Source organism: Pelophylax lessonae, assembly GCF_965119305.1.
Source record: "Pelophylax lessonae genome assembly, chromosome: 3".
NCBI lineage: Eukaryota > Metazoa > Chordata > Amphibia > Anura > Ranidae > Pelophylax > Pelophylax lessonae.
In genome coordinates this window covers 262100670-262113275 of record NC_138770.1, presented here as the reverse complement: position 1 = coordinate 262113275, position 12606 = coordinate 262100670, and positions in this window count along the sequence as shown.

The window sequence follows — 12606 nt, the reverse complement described above, 5'->3', positions numbered from 1 at the left end:
TATAACTTGGTGCTGTCCTGGTATTGGAAACCTATTGATTTTTAACTTAGACTTTAGAAACATATTGGAAGCCATGGACTTTTTAAAGCTGCAACGTGCCAAGCTAAGCAGCTGAATTTACCACAACAGCATTGAAGCTGGTCTTTACAGAGCCTTGAAATGGAGTGTCAGGAGCTTCAGTAAGGGTGTGTCTGCCATTCTGCCTACCTCTACCTGCAGAGGATGGATTTTTTTATGTTGCCGTTGATAGTGACCAGTCCTATTTATTTTCCTTTGTTTACCATATCGTTTTCATTATTACGTTCTGATCAACCCCCTGTCCTCCATTCTCGCCTGGGCAAGACTGACATGCTGCGCTCCTGGCACCTTCCTTGGTATGCATGTGGCATATCCCAGGACTCATACACTTCCATGCAGCAGACAGCTGCTCAACCCTAAAATGCCAGCTAGTTCATAATGAAATAATAGAAGAAGATAGAGGAGAGGGACCCAGGCAATGGCAGCAGATCACTGCAAGACAATGCTGGATTTGCTGGACAGCTGAGTATGTGAATTGAGGACAGCCCAGCTATAGGTAAGAGGGGAAACAATTAATTAGGGGTGGGGGGCTATCCCTGTAAACAGAGAAGTTTCAAGCACAGCTGATGAGATGAAAATAACTAAATGCAATAAGTGAAAGGGTTAGCTGCTGCAGTTTGGGCTTATGTTTGTGTTGGGCTGCTAAATAAATTAAACTTTAAATCTGCAATTTAAAATAAAATGATATATAGCAAGAGATTCACATAAATACCTGATAGCCACGAAATGTAATTCTTTCAAGCATATATTTTCGTAGCTAGTGATAGCTTAGCAGACTTGTTTAATTCTGTGCCAGGGCATTCATTTTACATTGTGTGTATCAGCAATAAATCCATGGCCGAAACAGTCAATTCTGCTTTGCAGAAGGTAGATGAGCGTTGATGAATTAGTACCTACAATATCTAGAGTTTTTGCAGCCAGTGATGCGGTCCAACCATAATTTACTTAAGCACATGGCCGCTACTAATCTCAGATGAGTTTGATTTATGAGGTTATAATCAGCTACTATAACGATGCAATCTTGGAACTGTTAAACCTAAAATGTCCACTAGATGGCACTGTTTACCAGTATGTGCAATTACATCGACAGTCGTGGGAGCCTTTATTCTCCAAAGTGAACTATTGAGCTTCTATAGCAGAATCTTCTTTGGCGGAGCACACTAAATTGTTGCAGTGAAGTTAATAACATCAAACCTATAAATATAATGTGCTGCAGCCACCTTTGTAGAAGAAGAATCCAAAAGGCAGTAAAGGGTGCCATAGACAGCCTTAAAGTGACACAAAGCAATATCCCCATTCTCCTAAAATCATCCACTACTTAAAGTGATTGTAAAGTTTCCTTTTTTATATATTAAAACAACGAACATGATATACTTACCTCCTCTGTGTAGTGGTTTTGCACAGAGCAGCCCGGATCCTCCTCTTCTCGGGTCCCTGGCTGGAGCTCCTGGCCCCTCCCTCGTATCGAGTGGCCCCACAGCAGGCAGCTTGCAATCAGGACATCTAAGGCCCCTTTTCACACAGCGGACTCTGTTTTTCTCAGCAGGGGATCGATCCGCCGATCCCCCACTGAGCAGGCGGATGGCAGCTCTGTCTCCGCGCTGTGTGCGGAGACAGAGCTGTCAGGTCCCCGCTGTTCTCTATGGGGGAATCGGCTGGACGGATGGAAAATGGGGTTTCCATCCATCCACATTTGACAGATCGGATCAGATGTCATCCAATGCCCCATAGAGATGCATGAGGCATCCTTTCAGATCCGTCTGAAAAATGGACAGGCGGATCTGAACGGTCCGCATGTGTGAAAGGGGCCTAAGCCGGGCTACAGCTCCGTGTATCCATTCAGACATGGAGCTGCTGTTCTTCCCCGCCCCCCTCCTGATTGGCTAACTGAGATTGACAGCAGCGGGAGCCAATGGCGCCTGCTGTGTCTTAGCCGATCAGGAGAGAGAGTCTCAGACAGCTGAGGTACTCTTGGACAGAGATGGGGCTCAGGTAAGTATTAGTGGGGCTGAAGCACACAAAAGGCTTTTTATCCCAATGCCTAGAATGCAATAGGATAAAAAAAAAAAAAACGTATGCCTTTACAACCACTTTAATGATCATGTATTGTATTTTTCACAAAATTGTTTCTTACTGTGTTTTTTCTGCCTCCTTGTAATGTCCTCCATGAGCTTGCGAGCCTCTCCCCCCCCCCCCCCCCCCCCCCCCCCCCCCCCCACTTCAGTTGGTTTGGGACCAGCAGTGCCCATTAGTTGTGATCATGAACACTGCTCTATGGACACCACACATCCCATTGTCCATAGTCCATCTTGGAAGCAAGTAAGAGAGGGTGGTTACATTCTTACAAACAGTGGGCCCATGGAGAACACAAAAAACTTACTGTAGAACCTAAGAGGTTAATCCTCTGCATTGTGTGAAAAGGCTGTTTAATCCTGTTTTCTCTGCTCCTCCCCTTCTTTGACTGTCCCCAAGCCATCTCCTGATAGAACGGAGCCATGGAGGAAAGCTGAAACTGCTCAGTTTGGTGTGTATTGCTAGAGAGTTTTTTTTTTTTTTTCTTGGGAGAGTGCATGTGATCAGCACAGGGCCAATCAGTACTGTCCAGACAGAGGGTCAGGGGTCTTGCAGCTTCATAGGACAATCAGGGGAGATTGAAAACTCCTCCTAAAAGCTTTAAGCAGACACTGATAGAAGTCACAAGACTGCTATATACTGCTGATGAGAAAAGGTATTTAGCAGTTTGTATTTACTAAAATAATTGCATTTCCATGGTCTGTGTACTGTGGGAGACCAGATATAGTGAATACAGGGACCTGGGTTTAGTAACACTTTAAATTGTTAATAAACCCACAACAGTAAAATCAGTCTGTATATGCAGTAAAGCATGCTTGTTATACTCACTGTGGAACCTAAGGGGTTAATCCCCTGCATTGTTTTTAAAGGCTGTTTAATCCCATCTTCTCTGATCCTCCTCTTCTTTAACTAACTCCAATCCATCTCGTGACAGAACAAAGAATTAGGAGTAAGGCTGCACATGCTCAGTTTGGTGTGTATTGTTGGAGAGTTTTTTTCTAGGGAGAGTTCATGTGATCAGCACAGGGCCAATTAGCACTGTCCAGACAGAGGATCAGGGGAGAATGAAAACTCCTCCTACAAGCTTTAAGCAGAGACTGATAGAAGTCACAAGACTGCTATATACTGCTGATAGGAAAAGATATTTAGCAGTTTATATTTACTAAAATAATTGCATTTCCATGTTCTGTGTACTGTGGGAGACCAGATATAGTGAATGCAGGGTCTTGGGTTTAGTAACACTTTAAGTATACATACAGTATCTCACAAAAGTGAGTACACCCCTCACATTTTTGTAAATATTTTATTATATCTTTTCATGTGACAACACTGTGGCAAATGTGGCAAATGGCACTTCGCTACAATGTAAAGTAGTGAGTGTACAGCTTGTATAACAGTGTAAATTTGTGGTGCCCTCAAAATAACTCAATACACAGCCATTATTGTCTAAACCGCTGGCAACAAAAGTGAGTACACCCCTAAGTGACAATGTCCGAATTCGGCCTAAAGTGTCAATATTTTGTGTTGCCACCATTGTTTTCCAGCACTGCCTTATCCCTCTTGGGCATGGAGTTCACCAGAGCAGTGTTTCTCAACTCCGGTCCTCAGGGCACACTAACAGGCCAGATTTTAAGTATTACCTTGGGGAGATGCAGACTAGAATACTGCAATCACGGAGCAGCAAATTATATCACCTGTGATGTATTTCAGTTTCCTTGCAAACCTGACCTGTTAGTGTGCCCTGTGGGCCAGAGTTGAGAAACACTGCACCAGAGCTTCACAGGTTGCCACTGGAGTCCTCTTCCTCTCCTCCATGATGACATTACGAAGCTGGTGGAGGTTAGAAACCTTGCGCTCCTCCACCTTCCGTTTGAAGATGCCCCACACATGTTTAATAGGGTTTAGGTCTGGAGACATGCTTGGCCAGTCCACCGCCTTTACCCTCAGCTTCTTTAGCAAGGCAGTGGTCATCTTGGAGGTGTGTATGGGATCGTTATGTTGGAATACTGCCCTGCAGCCCAGTCTCCGAAGGGAGGGGATCATGCTCTGCTTCAGTATGTCACAGTTTATGTTGGAATTCATGGCTCCCTCAATGAACTGTAGCTCCCCAGTGCTGGCAGCACTCATTCAGCCCAGTGGCGTACTAACGGGGGGGCGGCCCGCCCCGGGTGCCACGCACTGGGGGGGTGTCAGGCTGCTCGGAATATCAGTCAGTGTGAAGGAGCTGCAGCTCCTTTAGTCCGCGCTGCTCGCGGGGGCGAGGGCCCCTTGCTCTTAACACCCCCCCTGCTCTAAACACCCCCCCCCCCCCCCGCTCTAAACACCCCCCCCGCTCTAAACACCCCCCTGCTCTAAACACCCCCCCCGCTCTAAACCCCCCCCCCCGCTCTAAACACACCCCCCCCCCGCTCTAAACACACCCCTGCTCTAAACACCCCCCCTGCACTAAACACCCCCCCTGCTCTAAACACCCCCTTGCTCTAAACACCCCCCCGCTCTAAACACCCCCCCCCCGCTCTAAACACCCCCCCTGCTCTAAACACCCCCCAGTGCTCTAAACACCCCCCTGCTCTTAACACTCCCCCTGCTCTTAACCCCTCAATGCTCTTGCCCCCCCCCCAGCGCTCCTTAGCCCCCAGTGCTCTTCAGCTCCCCGCAGTGCTTTTCATCTCCCCCCTATGCTCTCTGGCTTCCCCAGTGCTCTCCGCCCCCCTGTGCTCCCTGCCTCCCCCCTCAGTGAGTTCCAGTTCCCCCCATGCTCTCAATCCCCCTGGTTTTCCCTGTCCCCCCCCCCAGTGATCTCCACCCCTGCGCCTTCCAACCCCCCTACAATGCTTTTCAAACCCCTCTTAATTCTCTCCAGTCCCCCTCCGCGCCCTTCAGCTCCTCCAGTGCTCTCTGCTTGCCCTGTGCTCTCCGGCCCCCCTAATGCTCTTCTATCTTCTATCATGTCTGCAGTCTCTGACCTTCTTTTTTATCATGTCTGCAGTCTCTGACCTTCTTTTGTATCATGTCTGCAGTCTCTGACCATCTCTTGTATCATGTCCTCAGTCTCTGACCATCTCTTGTATCATGTCTACAGTCTCTGACCATCTCTTCTATCATGTCCTCAGTCTCTGACCATCTCTTGGATCATGTCCTCAGTCTCTGACCATCTCTTGGATCATGTCCTCAGTCTCTGACCATCTCTTGGATCATGTCCTCAGTCTCTGACCATCTCTTGTATCATGTCCTCAGTCTCTGACCATCTCTTGTATCATGTCTACAGTCTCTGACCATCTCTTCTATCATGTCCTCAGTCTCTGACCATCTCTTGGATCATGTCCTCAGTCTCTGACCATCTCTTGGATCATGTCCTCAGTCTCTGACCATCTCTTGGATCATGTCCTCAGTCTCTGACCATCTCTTGGATCATGTCCTTAGTCTCTGACCATCTCTTGGATCATGTCCTCAGTCTCTGACCAACCATCTCTTGGATCATGTCCACAGTCTCTGACCATCTCCTGTATCATGTCCTTAGTCTCTGACCATCTCCTGTGTGTTGTCTGCAGTCTCTGACCATCTCTAGTATCCTGTCCGTAGTCTCTGACCATCTCTTGTATCATATCCTCAGTCTCGGATTTCTCTTGTATTGGGTCCGTAGTCTCTGACCATCTCTTGTATCATGTCCTCAGTCTCTGACCATCTCTTGTATCATGTCCTCAGTCTCTGACCATCTCTTGTATCATGTCCTCAGTCTCTGACCATCTCTTGTATCATGTCCTCAGTCTCTGACCATCTCCTGTATCATGTCCTCAGTATCTGATTTCTTTTGTTTTAGGTCTGTAGTCTCTTACCATCTCTTGCATCATGTCCTCAGTCTCTGACTATCTCCTTTAGCATGTCTCCAATCTCTTACTCAAACTTAAACACATTGATAATAGTATTAGCTATCTGTCTATGCCAAAGGTAGGACTGTGTAGGGGAGGCAGAGAGTGCAAAAGGGGGAACTGTGATTAGAGAGACAGGGGGGGGCAGACTGCAAAGGGCACTGTGATAGGGGGGCTGGGAAACTTGAGCAATAAATATTCTTGGAGACATTACAAATTTTTGCGGGTGTTTTTACATTTTAAAGTGGGGGGGGGGGTGCCAGATATAGGATCCGCCCCGGGTGCCAAATGCTCTAGGTACGCCACTGATTCGGCCCCAGACCATGCTTGACTGTAGGCAAGGCACACTTGTCTTCGTACTCCTAACCTGGTTGCTGCCACACCCCCTTGACACCATCTAAATCAAATAAGTTTATTTTGATCTCATCAGACCACAGGACATGGTTCCAGTAATCCATGCCCTTAGTCTACTTGTCTTCAGCAAACTGTTTGCAGGCTTTCTTGTGCATCATCTTTAGAAGAGGCTTCCTTCTGGGAAGACAGCCATGCAAATCAATTTGATGCAGTGTATGGTCTGAGCACTGACAGGATGACCCCCTACCCCTTCAACCTCTGCAGAAATGCTGGCAGCAATCATACGTCTATTTCCTAAAGACAACCTCTGGATATGACGCTGAGCATGTGCACTCAACCTCTTTGGTCAGGGGTCTCCAAACTATGGCCCTCCAGTTGTTTAGGAACTACAATTCCCATCATGTCTTGTCATGTCTGTGATTGTCAGAGTTTTACAATGCCTCATGGGATGTGTAGTTCCACAACAGCTGGAGGGCCGTAGTTTGGATATCCCTGTCTTTGGTCGACCATGGCGAGGCCTGTTCTGAATGGAACCTGTCCTGTTAAACCACTGTATGGTCTTGGCCACCGTGCTGCAGCTCAGTTTCAGGGTCTTGGCAATTTTCTTATAGCCTAGGCCATCTTTATGTAGAGCAACAATTCTTTTTTTCAGATCCTCAGAGAGTTCTTTGCCATGAGGTGCCATGTTGAACTTCCAGTGCCCAGCATGAGAGAGTGAGAGCGATAACACCAAATTTAACACACCCGCTCCCCATTCACACCTGAGACCTTGTAACATTAACAAGTCACATGACACCGGGGAGGGAAAATGGCTAATTGGGCCCGGTTTGGACATTGTCACTTGGGGGTGCACTCACTTTTGTTGCCAGCGGTTTAGACATTAATGGCTGTGTGTTGAGTTATTTTGAGGGGACAGCAAATTTACAGTGTTAGGGTCCTTTCACACGGTCAGTTCCATTTTTTTATCCGTTCAGTCACTTTTTTTTTTAAACGGACATGGATGCACTTTTGTGTGAGTGTAATAAGAAATGTAAAGACGAAATCAAGGCGGCTAAAATAGAACACGAGAGACATATAGCGGAAGAGAGTAAAAAGAACCCCAAGAAATTCTTTAAGTATATAAACAGTAAGAAAGCGAGGCTAGAACACATTGGCCCCATAAAAGACGACAAAGGAAATTTGGCCACAGAGGACAGAGAAAAGGCGAAAGTGTTAAATAATTTCTTCTCTTCAGTCTTCACAAAAGAATCGGGGGGCTACACTAATCCAGCTTGTAATGCTAAACTAAATAATACACCACAAGAAGTACCTCCATGGCTAACAGAAGAGAGACTTAGAACGAAACTAGAGAAACTTAACATAAATAAATCACCCGGACTGGATGGCTTGCACCTGAGGGTTCTTAAAGAGCTCAGCCAGGTGTTTGCCAGACCATTATTCTTGATCTTAGAATAGTCTACAGACGGGTATGGTGGCAGCTGATTGGAAAAAAGCCAACGTGGTACCAATATTTAAAAAAGGGCCGAGATATATCCCGGGTAACTATAGGCCGGTCAGCCTAACATCAGTAGTCTGCAAGATTTTGGAGGGGATGTTAAGGGACCACATACAAGACTTTAGTAATGAAAATGGTATTATTAGTAGTAATCAGCATGGATTCATGAAAAATCATTCTTGCCAAACCAATCTATTAACCTTCTACGATGAAGTGAGCTGCCACCTAGATAAGCCTGTGGATGTGGTGTACCTGGACTTTGCAAAGGCCTTTGACACCATTCCCCACAAATGCTTACTGTACAAACTAAGGAATGTAGGTATGGACCATAGGGTGAGTACCTGCATAGAGAACTGGCTCCAGGGGAGAGTCCAGAGGGTGGTGATAAATGGGGAGTACTCGGATTGGGCGGGTGTGGAAAGTGGGGTCCCCCAGGGTTCTGTCCTGGGACCAATCCTGTTTAATTTATTCATAAATGATCTAGAGGAGGGGATATCTAGTAAAATCTCAGTATTTGCGGATGATACTAAGCTAAGCATGCCAATATCCTCTGGGCAGGATGTGGAAACCTTACAAGCGGACCTGAACAAAATAATGGGGTGGGCAACTACATGACAGATGAGGTTTAATGTGGAAAAATGTAAAGTAATGCACTTGGGCGTTAGAAACAGGAAAGCAAGCTACTCACTGGGGGGGCGGGGGGACCTCTGGGTGAGTCTAGGATGGAAAAGGACTTGGGGGTACTGGTGGACAACAGGCTTGGCAGTGGCATGCCAAGCCGCTGCAAGCAAAGCCAACAGAATACTAGCATGTATAAAAAAGGGGATTCACTCCAGAAATAAAGAGATTATTCTCCCACTCTACAAGACTCTGGTCTGGCCACAACTGGAGTATGCTGTCCAGTTCTGGGCCCCGGTCCTCAGGAAGGATGTGCTGGAACTGGAAAGAGTCCAGAGAAGGGCAACAAAAATAATTAGGGGAATGGAGGACATCAGCTATGAGGAAAGACTACAAGCACTGAACTTCTTCTCTCTGGAGAAGAGACGATTGAGGGGGGATATGATATCAATGTACAAATACTGTACTGGTGACCCTAGCATAAAGAACAAACTATTCAGAGTAAGGGAATACAATAAGACACGTGGCCACTCACTAAAACTAGAGGAAAACGGTTTAACCTTAAAATACGTAAGGGATTCTTCACTGTCAGAGCAGTAAGGATGTGGAATTCTCTTCCACAAGCAGTCCTATCAGCAGGGAGAATCAATAGTTTGAAAAAACTATTAGATGGGCACCTTAAAGATCACAACATACAGGGGTATACAATGTACGGTTAGCAGCAAACACACACACACATCATAGGTTGAACTGGATGGACTGATGTCTTTTTTCAATCTCACTAACTATGTAGGGACTGTTCCGTATGTCCGTTTTTCATCCATCCATTTGCGGATGAAAAAACGGACATGTAGGTATATGGGATTGCGGACGTTAGCGGATGACACCGCTGACATCCGTTTTTGCGTCTGTTCCGTTTTTTTAAATGGAAGAAAAATAGGATTCTCTTCCGTCTCAAAAAACTGAACTGAACGGAGTGGACGCAAAACGGATGTCAGCGGATGGTCATCCGCTAACGTCTGCAATCCCATAGACATACATTATGTCAGTTTTTCATCCGCAAGCGGATGGGAGGAAAAACGGACATACGGAATGCCCGTGTGAAAGGACCCTTATACAAGCTGTACACTCACTACTTTTGATTGTAACAAAGTGCCATTTCTTCAGTGTTGTCACATGAAAATATATAATAAAATATTTACAAAAATGTGAGGGGTGTACTCACTTTTGTGAGATACTGTAAATGCAAAATTGTTTCTTTTTAAACCAGAGATATTTTTGCGATCACATAATGAAAGGGAGTATCTACAGACACAAATCTCTGTGTGACACAGTTAAATGTCATTTGACACTTACAGAAGACAGGCTTTGTGTGACATTGCAGTGATGTCAGACCCATTACTCAGTATGGTGACACATAAACATGTGAAGTCATGTCTGGCATTTACTAGCTACTGTATCACACCACAGGTTTTTATGTCCTTTGCAGAAAATAATGCCTGCAGGACCTGTAAATATTAATAGTTTGGCTCTTTGAGTACTGACAGATGTAAAGAAACCAAAGCAGCTCATGCTATACTCAGGCAGGCAGGCCAGAAACACACTGGTGCAAGGTTCTATGTTCACAATAGAGTTGCTTGCATAACTCCCATCTGTCCCTCATTTAGAGGCTGCCCCTCTTTTAAAACCAAGTCCCTCTGTCTTTGCTTAGTTGTCCCATTTATTTGGTATGACCTATAGATCTTTATTAAAAATGTACTATTTATCACAGATATTAGGACTCATTTAGACAGGAAGCTGGACAGAATCTGGACAAAGTGGCACTTTTTGCTATACACAAAGTGGATGATTAGATGTATACAGAAGACCCATTCACATGTAACCGCTGGTATGAGCGGTTAGGGTCCATGTACACGGGACGCTGGAAATGGCCGTTTAGGAGCAGTTGGGCGTTTTTTTCAGAAGCCCCTGAACCCACCTACATTTTATCTTATCTGTCCATGTACACCAGGTCGTTTACAGTCATTTGCAGGCAGTTGTGTTCAGGGACTTTTTTTAGAACGCAATTATTTGCGTTTGAACGTGTGTTTCCCGGCGTTTCAAACGCAGAAACGCGTCCGAACACGTCTGAACGCGATGACCCGCGTTTAGCGTTCGCGTTTTTCATTTTAAAGGGGAATAATTTTTTTGACCTCTAGGAACGGTTCTAAACGCAAACACCCGCAAACGCCGCTAAACGCCCGCTAGACGCGGGTACAAACGCGACCGAACGGAGGTTTCAAACGTCCTAAAAATTCCAGCATTCAAAGGGACTTTTAACAACGTCCCGTGTACATGGAGCCTTACATGTGAACAGCAGCAGTGCCAACCATTGATTCTTACAGGATACAAATCTGGCCATTGCGGTTTACCAATTATGGGGTCTATTTATAAAAAATTTGCTATGCGAATGTCTCAAGCATTTGCATAGCCATCAAAAATAATCCCCATAATTTACCTAATATGTTTATTTTATATAATCGTCAGTGCTATTCAGTGGCCATAATGCAGGATTTTCCTGAAATACCGCAATCAGAAAAATACTGCATTATGGCCACTAGATGGAGGTCACAATGATAGGAAAAAAACATACTAGGAAAATGAGAGGGATTATTTGTGATGGCTGTGAGAATGCTTGAGACATTCACACAGCAATTTTTTTATTAAATAAACCTAACGTGTGCACGGGGCCGGATAAGCCTTTTTCGACCACGGTGCCCTGAGGCTTCTTCAGGGGTGCCTTGGCAAAATGCCTAAAATTTTCCCCAAAATTGTATACAAGCCGGTGGGTGGATGAAACCTGCCTTTTAGTTACAGAAAGCCACAGCTTTTCATTGTGCACCAATACAACCTTCTAGCTGTCAATGACCAATAAAATCATCAGTTGATAAGGAGGATGTCAGTTGCCTGCATATCATCCTTGTTTGATCCTCCGTTGCCTCTCTCCATCAGCTTTGGGGTCTCATTAGCTAAGTGATGGAGAAAAACTGAGGGAGAAGAGAAACAATGGAATACTAATCATTACCAGTTTGCATCATTTTTATAAATAAATGAAAAAGCAACCACATTTTTAAAAAGTGCATTTTATGTATTTATTTTAAAGCATCTAAAAAAAAAAAAAAAAAGAAAAGCTTGATCTGGGGACAGGGGCCCTGGTAAATTACTGTGCAATACATGAAAGCTCTTTAGACACGTACACAGCTCACCTCTCTGCACCCCCAATCACCACTTCAATCCCTTGTTCCAGTGCGCACCTCTGCATCCTCTTATCCACCACTGCTAACCTCTGCACCCCCTTATCCACCACTGCTAACCGCTGCACCCCCTTATCCACCACTTACTTTTCCACCACTGCTAACCTCTGCACCCCCTTATCCACCACTGCTAACCTCTGCACCCCCTTATCCACCACTGCTAACCTCTGCATCCCCTTATCCACCACTGCTAACCTCTGCACCCCCTTATCCACCACTCACTTTCCACCACTGCTAACCTCTGCACCCCCTTATCCACCACTCACTTCTCCACCACTGCTAACCTCTGCACCCCCTTATCCACCACTGCTAACCGCTGCACCCCCTTATCCACCACTCACTTCTCCACCACTGCTAACCTCTGCACCCCCTTATCCACCACTGCTAACCGCTGCACCCCCTTATCCACCACTCACTTCTCCACCACTGCTAACCTCTGCACCCCCTTATCCACCACTGCTAACCGCTGCACCCCCTTATCCACCACTCACTTCTCCACCACTGCTAACCTCTGCATCCCCTTATCCACCACTCTCTTCTCCACCACTGCTAACCTCTGCACCCCCTTATCCACCACTCACTTCTCCACCACTGCTAACCTCTGCACCCCCTTATCCACCACTCACTTCTCCACCACTGTTAACCTCTGCACCCCCTTATCCACCACTCTCTTCTCCACCACTGCTAACCTCTGCACCCCCTTATCCACCACTGCTAACCTCTGCACCCCCTTATCCACCACTGCTAACCTCTGCACCCCCTTATCCACCACTCACTTTTCCACCACTGCTAACCTCTGCACCCCCTTATCCACCACTCACTTCTC